Consider the following 11,962-nt stretch of genomic DNA (forward strand, 5'->3'; position numbering starts at 1 on the left):
ATAAACATGGGAGCATTTGAGTTTGTATTCTAATCTTTTATGGGTTAGGCTAATGGTGGTCTCCAAAACTCAGATTAACACTAGAGGCTCTAATAAAATCTTTTAAGGTTATTGATCTGAGAAGGGACTTTGAGCTACCACCTTGAAAGTCTAATAATCAGATGGCTTCTCTCTGAGATCTGAAGCTGTCTTCACCTTATCTTCAACCAGTGTCTCAAAACCTGTTTAGGTCACTGAACTTTATAAGAATCTGATGAAACTATAAACCTTCTCACCTTCTAAATTGTGCATACAGTTTTGAGGACTCATGCAACTCCTGACACCTATTCATGGGCCTCTTAGGATCCCATAAACCTCTTGTTAGAAACTCATATTTTCCATGGATTAGGCAAATGCAAAATAGCCATAACAATAATACAAATATTTCTTGATCATTTTTAAGTGTTAGATAAGTATAATCCAGCAAATCCCCACAACAATTCTATGGACTAGACACCACTATTATTCTCATTTTAAAAATGATAAATCTGACACATTATTATAGTTACCCCAACTTTACAATGTAGAGAAATAAAATAACTTACCAAAAGTTACACAACAATAAGTCATAAAATTGGGATTATAGTATTTCTTTATATCTCTAGTTAAACTTCTAATTGTGCCGTTCTTGAATCTTTCAAAATGAAATGGAAGGTCCTTCTGTCTCTAAAATGTTATATTCAATTTAGAAACAATAGCACAAAGGCTTGAATGTTATAACCAGTGACAACAGGCAGAAATCAGGGATTCTATGTTGCCTGAGAACTTATCCAAGATATTGATATTTAATGAGAAATGTATCTTGGTGTCCTAGGCAGAATAATAGCCCCCCAAAGATGTCCACATCCTAATGCCTAGAACCTATGAATATGTTACATTATATGGCAAAGAGACTTTGCAGATGTGATTATGTTAAGGGTTTGAGATGGGGACGTGGTCCTGGATTATCTGAGTTGGGTGGATGTTATCACAAGTGTGCTTATAAGATTAACATAGGAGTGTCAGAGTGAGAGAGAAGGCCGTGTGATGATGAAAGCAGAGACTGGAGTGTTGTGCTTTGAAAATGGAGGAAGGGGCCACAAGCCAGGAATACAGATGGCCTCTAGAAACTGGAAAAGCAAGGAAATGGATTCTCCCCTAGAGACTTCAGAAGGAGCCAGGTGTCCTGCTGACACCTTGACTTTAGCCCAGTGAAACTAGACTTGTGAACTCTAGAACTCTAAGAGAATAAATGTGTGTTGTTTTAAGCCACTAAATTTGGGATAATTTGTTACAGCACCAATAGAAAACTAATATACTTGGAAACAATACAAAATGAAAAGAACAAAATTTCATCCAGGACAGAGAGATCAAGGAGCAGTAAAACAAAAAGAAATTTTAGAGGATAGGAAGAGTAGAAGGAACATTACTGGACCCCTTACATCTAATTAACCATGGAATTTACATTACAACAAAGAAACAAACAAAAAAACAAACACACTGGGTCATGCCAGTTAAGCCTAAAGTGAGACCAGATGAATGTGACTAGAGAACTCTCCCCACCTTCCCCTCTCCACTCTTCAAGCATCTACACTCTAGAGTAATTAGTTTATTAAGGAGGCTGAGGCCAGAGACAAAGGAGACAGAAAATGCAGGACAATATGCGTCCCATCCCTCAACCAGTTCAAAGGGCTGGATATTGAGCCATTGGAACACTCCAATGTGTGACATACTATAGGCAATATATGAAAGAGCTATTTAAGGGAGGTGATCTTGAGTCACAGGGGAATGCTGCTCAAGTGGCAGGTGAGGAGAGGGGAGGGGGTACACTGTCCTCACTCCGCATTCATTCTTTCCACAAACATGTATCATTGAGTAACTACAACATGCCAGGTGGTGCTGGGGTCCTTGCTTTCAAGGAATTTACTTCTAGTGGAGATGAAAAGCATTAATCAAATAATCACACAAATGAGGGTATAATTACAACCTAGGACAAATGTTATATAGAATTGGTTCTTTGAGAGTCTTTAATGAAAAAAGACTTATGAGGAAGGAAGGACGTTTTCTTTGAGGAAGTGAAATTTCAGATGATATCTGAAGAAAGAATAGAAGTTAACTAGGCCCTTTGAACCTTTCAGGGGGAGAAAGACAGCATGAAAAGGGGAAAGAATGCTCCAGGCAGAGGAGATAGGGTGAGGGCAGATCTGTAGAGGGGTTGAAGATGGAGAGAGCATGGTGTGTTCATGAAACTGAAAGAAGGCCAGCGTGGCCAGCGTCCAGAGAGCAGGGCATGCATGGAGCATCTTTCTAGTACCTCCAGGATTTGGGCTGCCTCTTTGGCAGAGATTGTGTGTCCTCACAGTGAGCATCAGCAGAGTAAGAGTAAGAGTAAGAGAAGGGAGGCAAATGCACGCAGCTATGTAAGCAAATGGGGCATGAAGCAGGGAATTCAGCCTTGCAGTATTGATGTAGTGTAAGAACATGGAAGCTACATCTAGATAAAAGGATCTTCTGTGGCTTGAGGTACAGTCCCCTGACACACCTTTGAAGATTCAACCACTGTGATTAACGCCTAGAAAAGGTGCAGTTTGATCTGTCCATGCCACTAGGGTCTTAGGCAGGACAGAGTTGGGAGAAGACCCTGGCACTCTCACCCCTTTAATGATGGCCATGTACATAGGAAGTGTAATTCAAGACAAAATGGGCATCTTTAAGTAGACACCGGACAGAGTTTCATCCCATTTCATCTCCTGTCATTACCAGAATGAATGAGAGAGACCTGAGGAGGACAGAGGTACTTTCCTGCAAAAAGCTTAGTCAGCTTGAGCTGCTGTAATAAAATACCATAGACTGGGTGGCTTAGACAGAAAACACTTATTTCTCACAGTTCTGGAAGCTGGAATTCCAAGATCAGGATGCCAGCATGGCTGAGTTCTTGGTGAACTAGTTTACAAGTGGTCACTTTCTTGCTGGTCCTCACATGGCAGAGAGAGAGCTCTGGTCCCTTCATCCCCTTAGAGAGGAGCCAATCACATCATGGGGCTCCATTCCCTTGACCTCATTAAAACCTAATTCCCTCCCAAAGGTCTCATCTCCAAACACCATCACTTTGGGGATTAGGGCTTCAACAATGAATTTCTGGGGGAGGACAGACAAACATCACTCCATAGCACCTTCTAAAACATCATCATTTTCCCCTCAAAACTCAGGCTCCAAGGTCAGGCTTCTTCAACATATATCAAGCCCGAGAGTCTATACTTTTATAGCTCAGTGCACAGGGGATCTCAGAATACAAATATATATGGGTGAGAAAAGTTACAAATTCAAAGTCTCCATCTATTTAGTTTGCATTGACCGTACTGTAAGCTGTACTGGACTAGACTAGACTGTACTGTATTGTATCTTTTTCTTGTCCAAATTCTTCTAATTTTATTCCTCTTCTAGACAGCAAACTCCCCATTCCTAATCCTGACCTTGGAATTACTGTTCTTTCTTCTTAGGTCTTCTTCTCACACATTCAGGCCAGGGTTGGCCTCTTTCCAAGCCCTCGTGTCCTCAAAGAGGCAATGTCCTTTTCTACCAGGCTTTAGGTCCAGTAGTTTAATTTCCGGTAGAAATATTTAACATTGTATTTTAGAGCCATCTGGAATAATTCCTTGACTAATTTACTCTCATCTGGATTCATTCTTCCACATGAGACCCCTAATCTCTATCTTGTATCATGGAGAGTTAGAAGGCCTGGGAAAAGAGAGAATAATGGCCTACCAGCAATTTTACTGTCAACTCTGAATCTGTTTTTGCAAAAGCTCTAATTAACACATTCTCACTAATGTGCAAATGATTGATATGATCTTAATGTAACTTCTCTCACAGTTATTTGTATGCACATTTTGTCTATTCAAATAAGATCTTACGTAGGAATTGCATAGGTTATAAAATAGCAATGAGCCAGTCACATAAAACAGACTGACGTTATCAAAACCATTTCAAAGGTGAGAAAATTGAGGCTAAAAGAAACTGCGTAATATTTCTGCTTCTGGCCAAGACAGAATAACAGCGTCCAGGTTTACCCTCCTACCTGAAACAAATAAAACAATGGAGAAAATACATAAAACGTGATTTTCAAGACTCTGGACATCAAAACAAAAGATTGTGATTTCTGAGAGACAAGAAACAAACAAGGTCAGTCTTACGATTGCTCCAGCTAACTGTCTGGAGAGAGTTTCCAGGCCACATGGCGGAGATAGAGAAACCAGGTGAAGCCTAGTGGTTTCACTGACTGAAGGAGATGGAGCTGTGTGATGCAGAGTGGTGGAGAGGAGAGAGCCAAAAACAGAGATAATTCCGGAGCTCTGTAAGCAGAAGGCCCTTGAGTTTTCAGCCATGGTATGCATGCAAGGGAACTACCAGAGGCCAGGGAAATAATTTGAAAGAATTAGAGGGAACAATCTCCAGAGCTCACACGGGGCAGGAATAGTTTCTATTCTCACCAGCCAGACTGGAAACCCTCATAATTCACACGATACTCTCTCTTGCCTCAGTACTAAGTAAAAAAAGTTGTAGGCAAAAGTACTGCTTTGTCTTACCTACGGAAGCTTAAAAGAAATATCCGAAAAGATCAAATTGTTCCCAATTAACTTAACCACATCCCAGAGCAACTTTAGACTATATATGGAAATACAATAATGGCCAGCACGCAACAGGTAAAATTTGCAACATATAGAATCCCATAACAAACTACCAGGCATGCAAAGAAGCAGGAATAAATGACCCATAATAAGCAAAAAAGTCAGTCAACCTAGAACGTGACGTAGATGATAGAATTGATAGGCAAGAACATAGAACAAGTACGATAACTGTATTCTATATATTCAAATGAATAAAGAAAAGATTGAACATGTTAAGTACAGGCATGGAAGATATAACAAAGACCCAAATCAAATTTCTAGAGATGGAAACTACAGTGTCTGAGGTGGAAAGTCACAGATGGGACTAACAGAAGATTAGACATTATAGTGAATTTGAAAACATCAATATAAAGCATCCAAAATAAAATACATAGAATAATATGACTGAAAATAATGAAACAAGAGAGCATCAGTGAGTTGTTGGAAAACTTCAAGTGGCTTAATATAAATGTAATTGGAGTCCCAAAAAAGAGAGGAGGGGACAAATGGAGAGAAAAAACTTTTGAAGTAACATTGGCCAAGAATTGTGCCAAGTTTGATGAAAACTTTAATTAACAGATTCAGAAGCTCAATGAACCCCAAGCACAAGATATGTGAAGAAAATTAGACCAACTGTCACATAATTAAGTTTGGGGCTGGGGAAAGGAAAAATCTTAAAATCTTAAAAGCAGCCAGAGGAGGGGAAAAAAAACCACGATGCTACATACAGAGGAACAAAGATAAGAATGATGGAAGATTTCTGTTCAATGCAAGGCAGAAGAAAGTGGAACAACATCCTTTAAAGTACTGAAAGGAAAAAGTTAATCTATCCTCCTAGAAATCTATAGCTGGCAAAAGCATCTTACAAAAATGAAGACAACTTTTTCAACATACAAAAGCTGAAACAATGAATCATCAGCAAACTTTCACCTTAAGAAAGGTTAAAGGAAGTCCTTCAGGCAGAAGGAAAATGATACCATCTGGATCTACACAAACAAATGAAGAGCCCTGGAAATGTTGAATATGTAGGTAAATACAATGATGCTGCATAACTTGCCCAAAGTCAGAGAGTGGCAGACCAGGGACTTGAGTGCAGGTCTTTTGACATCAATGTCAATCTTTAACCATTATACCATGCAGCTGTGCATAACACTATGCCATTTATCTAATTAACAAACACTGATCACACATCTATTCTTTACAAAGTGCTGTGCAAGATTGGCAATGTGGGGAATCTAATAGTAAATAAAATATATGCTCTGCTCCCAAATGAGATTACATTCTATTTGGGAAATCAGACATGGAAAAGAAAGGGCTAAGTTTAGGAAAGGGCATGGAAAGTGCTGAATATAACCTGAAAATGGAACTGCACCGTCAAAATTGCAAATTAGAGCACTGGTATCATGGGCTCTCTTTTAATCAAGAGCAAGCCCACTTCATTCATCAGGCATTACAGACTCAGGGCCCAGGCCCTGTGATGGTCCTAAAACAGTTCTTATTGATAGTTCAACTGAGTCTGGTATTAGAAGAGTTCAATGAAAGTATAATTTCTATTCTTTTCTTTGACATTTATTGAGGGCTTTGTTATGAGCTGTAGTGAATGTTGAGGATACAAAAACTGTAATAAGGCACTATGTTATTATTATCAGTGTTACTAAGTACCAAGAAAATAAAATGGACCATGCATTCAGTGGTTGGCTCAGAGGAGAGCTAGACCATGAGGGACGAGAATTTCTGGAAAGCATCATGGACTGGCTGAATGGGCCTTGAGGAAGGAATAGGATAAGCAATGAAAAAGAGCAAGCCTTTCCAGAGAGTTCTAAGCACAGATGTGGAAGCAGCAATGTGAATTGGAGGTTGGTGGAGGTGAAGGGGGAGGATCCTGGCCAGGGTGTAGCGGACATTTCTTGTTGGGGAAGAAAGGAGATTAGTTTGGAAAAGTAGGTTATGGAAAAATCTTTTCTGCCATGGAGAGTTTTTTAATATACAGGCTAACACAGGACTTAGGCTGTTAATAGAGGAGGAAAAAAGACATGCTAACTGGTAAATTTTAGAATTAAGCCCATGATTATATCTTCATTAGCAACTTGCTCCAACTATCTGTATAACCAGTTATTAGATGATGTGTAGTATATGCAGATAAGCAGTATGTTTCTGTGTTCCCCAGAAGGCAAACAGAGACTCTTAGGAAGTTTTATGGGCAGATAAAGTATAATGTGGCAATCCAATAATCAGAAGCTGTCACTAAATGACCCCATACTGAATTAAGGACCAGAGATGACAGAGGTTCCGTTTGGTCATACAGTGGCTACAGAATCTTTGAGAAATCACTTCTCTATGTAGCTCATCTGAAAAACAGGGTTGTTGTGAACATGTTCTGAAGAAAATGTATGTGAAAACGCTTTGAAAACACGCATCCTAAACAACTGTTACTTGTTATTACTGTACAGTGATGAGAAGTAAGAGCCACTATTGTTCTGCATATGTTTGAAGAGTATATACTTGATAAAAAAAAAAGGCAAATGTGTTCAAAGATGACCATTTATTTTCTATTATTCTATAACCATTTTCATTGAACCTATTTTTCCTGAAGCCATTTTATTTATTGGTCTTTCCTTTGCTCCAATATACCTTCTTGCTTTGCTCATCTGTACAAGGTTATAGAAGGTACCTCAAATACAAGTCAAACAAAGTATCGAAGCATATGGCGTGAATTATTCATCTATGTATTTGATTATTCATATTTGTGGCTCAATTAAAATATGCCAGGAACCATGAAAATAAGAATCTATATCCTTAAGGAGCTCACAGTGTGTGAGCCACACAGTCATGCAAATCAGTGGCACTACTACAAAACAGTGTGAAAAGTACTCTGATGAGGGTGTTCTCAGATGCTCTAATAGAAATTAGATTGGCTAGGTGAGTTTCAGGGCTAGTCTGAGGAAGCTCCCAATGCCCGGGACACTGAGCTGAATAATGAAAAACCTCTGGAGCAATCTAGTAAATAAATCATACATTGTGCAGAAGGAATGAGATGCCTAAAAGTACTGATGCATGAGAAACCATGGCATATTCAGGAAACTGCAAGTATATCAGTAATACTGGAGTGTAGGGTGTGAGGGAGTAGTGATGAGTCCTGACACAAGAGAATGGACATTGGCCAAATCAGGAAGAGCCATGCAATCAAAGGAATGTGCACGTTATTAAAAAAGAGATCAGGAAGCATTGAAGGGATAGAGAGGATGATCAGGTGGTGGGGTTTTGTCTGGAGTATATATATGAGAGATTCTAGGTGTGGATATGTTGATAGCATTCAGTTATAAAATATTGTGAAGACTTTGATCTTATTTGCATTGTCTGGTCCTTTTATTTCTCTTACTGGCCATCCTAATGAACCTCTTTGGACCATTTCAATGTCTATAACCTTTGCATCAAGAAAGTAAAATGAGGAAAAAGGTAAATTAAAATTTAAACATTTTACTTTACTAAGTCTATGAACAAGTGAAGTTGTTCTACCACTGGTCATCCAAATGGAGTGGACCATTTGGAATAATGTATATGGAAGCGCTTTGTGAGCCACAGTGCCCACAACATGCTAGCTATTACTATTATAATATATATTTTGTGCCTAGATGCTTTGGATAGAGAGATGACAACATAGGCAGAATTTCCAATCTGTTTGGATAATCAAAGGGCTATTACAAGTAAATCTGGCAAAACCATGTAGGGAAGCAGGAAATCCACTGAAAGATCAGAAACATAGGTCTGTGAACTGCTCTAGAACAGAATGTTGTGCATTGTGATGAGTTTGGTGTAGCGACAAAGCAGAGAGCAGCAGGACAGCTTGCAAACTGGAATTTTATCCAAACCCCTGAGGGTCAACAGAAGCCCACAAATAATGATCCAGAGACTGGAAAAAGTGGCTTGTTGAAGTTTGGGGACTATTAATAATGCTGTGTTTCTTCAATGATCCTTTCCCTCAGGGGAACTGGGTGTGCTTAGCAAGCAGCCTCATTACTTACAACCTTGCTCCTGCTGTGGCTGTCAAGATCGGGAGGCATCATTCAACACATCATGGTACAGCAGTAGCAGTGAAAGTATGGATAGTCTTCCTCAGGCCACCCCAGGAAGTTAGGCCCATTCAACACTCAAGAAGCATTTACAGGGAGTCTATATACGCCTGGCACATAGGAACTGCTCAGTAAACATTAGCCTCAGTTACTAGAGCCCAACATCTAGCATACAGTAGGTCCTACATGATTACTTATTGTGGAAGGGATCTAGACATAGACTTAGCATGTTCCTGGACCAGAATTTCTGCCATTACATGTTCCTTCCAAGTCCAGCACAGCAGATACTGCTAGCCAATCATCATCCTGTTCTTCTCCAGGGAACAATACCCTGTGGGCTCACAGACCACATTTCCCAGCCTTCTTGGAGTTAGGTGTTGTTACGTGACTGAATTCTAGCAACAGGATGTAAGCAGAATTGATAAGAGCCAATTCCAGTCTTGGCCCCTAAAACCTTCTTCATAATTTCCACTTCCTGTAATGAGAGAAAAAGATGCTACAGAACCAAACCCCTCACAGAAAACAACTGTCAAGTCTGAACATAATGCAAAAAACAGCTATCTAAAGGTATTGGAAAGTACTGGATAATGAATAGTACACTCTTTTCTTGTATTGAGAATATATAAAGAACAGTTACAACTCAATGATAAGAAGACAAACCAATTTTTAAAAATGGGCAAAAGCCTTGAACAGATCCCTCACAAGATAAAATAGAGATGGTTTCTGACTTACGATGTTTTGACTTATGATTTTTCAACTTTACAATGGTGTGAAAGTGACAGGCTTTCAGTAGAAACCTTACTTCGAACTTTGAATTTTGATCTTTTCCTAGACTAGCCATATGTGGTAAAATACTCTGTCATGATTCTGGGCAGTGGCAGTGAGTCCTCAGCTCCCAGTCAGCCACGTGATCACGTGGAAGAACAACCAATTCACTTACAACCATTCTGTGCCCATACAAGCATTCTGTTTTTCATTTTCAGTGCCATATTCAGTAAATTACAAAACTTTATTATAAATAGGCTTTGTGTTAAATGATTTTGCCCAACTGTAGGCTAATGTAAGTGTTCTGAGGATGTTCAAGGTAGACTACACTAAGCTATGATGCTCAGTAGGTTAGGTGTATTAAATGTATTTTCGACTTAGAATATTTTCAACTTATGATGGGTTTATCGGAACGTAACCCCATCTTAAATCGAGGAAGTATACAAATAACCAGCAAGATTATGAAAAGATGCTCAACATTACTAATTGTTAGGACCATGCAAACGAAAACCAAGATTCTACTACACATCCGCTAGAATGTGTAAATTAAAAACACTGACAGGGGCTGGCCCCATGGCCGAGTGGTTAAGTTCGCGCGCTCCACTGCAGGTGGCCCAGTGTTTCGTTGGTTCGAATCCTGGGCGCGGACATGGCACTGCTCGTCAAACCACGCTGAGGCAGCGTCCCACATGCCACAACTAGAAGGACCCACAACGAAGAATATACAACTATGTACTGGGGGGCTTTGGGGAGAAAAAGGAAAAAAATAAAATCTTAAAAAAAAAAACCTGACTATTCCTAGTATTGATAAGGACATGGGACAACTGGAGCTCTCAGACATTACTGTTGAGAATACAAGATGGCACAGCCATTTTACTAAACAGTATGGAAATATCTTATAAAATTAGGTATACCCTTACCATCTGACCCAGTAATCCCACTCCTACCTATTTACGCAAGAGAAATGAAAATATAGGTACTCACAAAGGCATCTATGCAAATCATAGCAGCATTATTCCTAATAACTAAACACTGGGACTCAATCAAATGTCCATCAACTGGTAAATGGATTAACAAATCATGGTGCATCCATACAATGAAATACTACTCAGCAATAGAAAGAAGTGAACTACTGATACAATCATCAACATGGATATGCTGAGAAAAGGAAGCACGCCATGAAATAATACATGCTGTATTCCATTTAGATGCAATTCGAGAACAGCTGAAATTTATCTATATTGACAGAAAGCTGCCTGGGGCTAAGGGTTGAGAGAGGGATTCAGATTTAAAGTGGCACCAGAACTTTCTACGGTGTTGGAAATGGCTATATTTTTATTGTCACTGTGGTTATACAACTGTACACAATTACCAAACGTTCATCAAACTGTACCATTAAAATGGGTGAATCTTATTTTACAAAACCCTCACGTGAACCTCTCTCTCCTGCTCATCTGCTGGCTGATGGTGGCACCAAGAGAAGTCTTGGAAGCCATGTGTTGACAATGGTAGAGCCCCTTCACCTGGGTCCCTTAGTGGATATATGGGGCAGAACCCTCCCCAACACTCCTGACCAAGAACTCCACACTGGACAGTTATATGAGGGGGAAATAAACGGTTACAGTGTGACGTTCCTTGAACTTTGGGGAGTTACAGAAACTACGATGTCCTTAACTAATATATCTCCATAGGAAAACACGCAGTCAAGACAGCTTAAATTGTGCTTGCTCAATTCACACTATTCAAACTAGAGAAAAATCAGTGATAACCTAAATGTCCAAAATAAGGGAACAATTAGGTAAATTATGATATATTCATCCTATATAATATTTGTTATAACTACTTACATACTAATTATGAGAACCACGTAGTGGAACCTGGCTTCACATTCAAAATGTGAAATGAACAAGGCAAAACCCAGAACTGGATCTATGCTATTGTATCAGGAGGCCCAGATACCTTAAATTGTGTTCATCCGAGTCTTTAAACATATTTGGGCCTGTCTGAGAGACCCACATGGCATAAAGTATGAAACAGAACATATAACTTAAATATAGTAGAATGGTAGGATTATAGATAATTTTTTCTTTTGTTTCTGTTCATTTTATTATTGTTTTTATAGAACCTAATATGATACACAATTCAATTCTCCAGTTATTTGTCCTAAAATTTCTCAATAATTTATTCCTTCTTGTTCTCATAGCATAGACATAAGAAGAACAGAAAGAATAAGATATAAAGATCTCCTCTGACCAGGGCATATTCTGAAACAAACATAGATCTATCATAAAGCATATTTTAGAATTTTAGAAAATCTTTTCCTTCCTGTCTGTCATCTCATAGCAAGTTTACCATTCTCCTGGAGATTGATCATGGCTTTTTTTATAGGAAGAAATCTGAGGTAGCAAACAAAGAGAACTTCCCCCGGGCCAGCAACGATGA

The sequence above is a fragment of the Equus caballus genome, chromosome 5, assembly GCF_041296265.1.
Source record: "Equus caballus isolate H_3958 breed thoroughbred chromosome 5, TB-T2T, whole genome shotgun sequence".
Classification (NCBI taxonomy): Eukaryota; Metazoa; Chordata; class Mammalia; order Perissodactyla; family Equidae; genus Equus; species Equus caballus.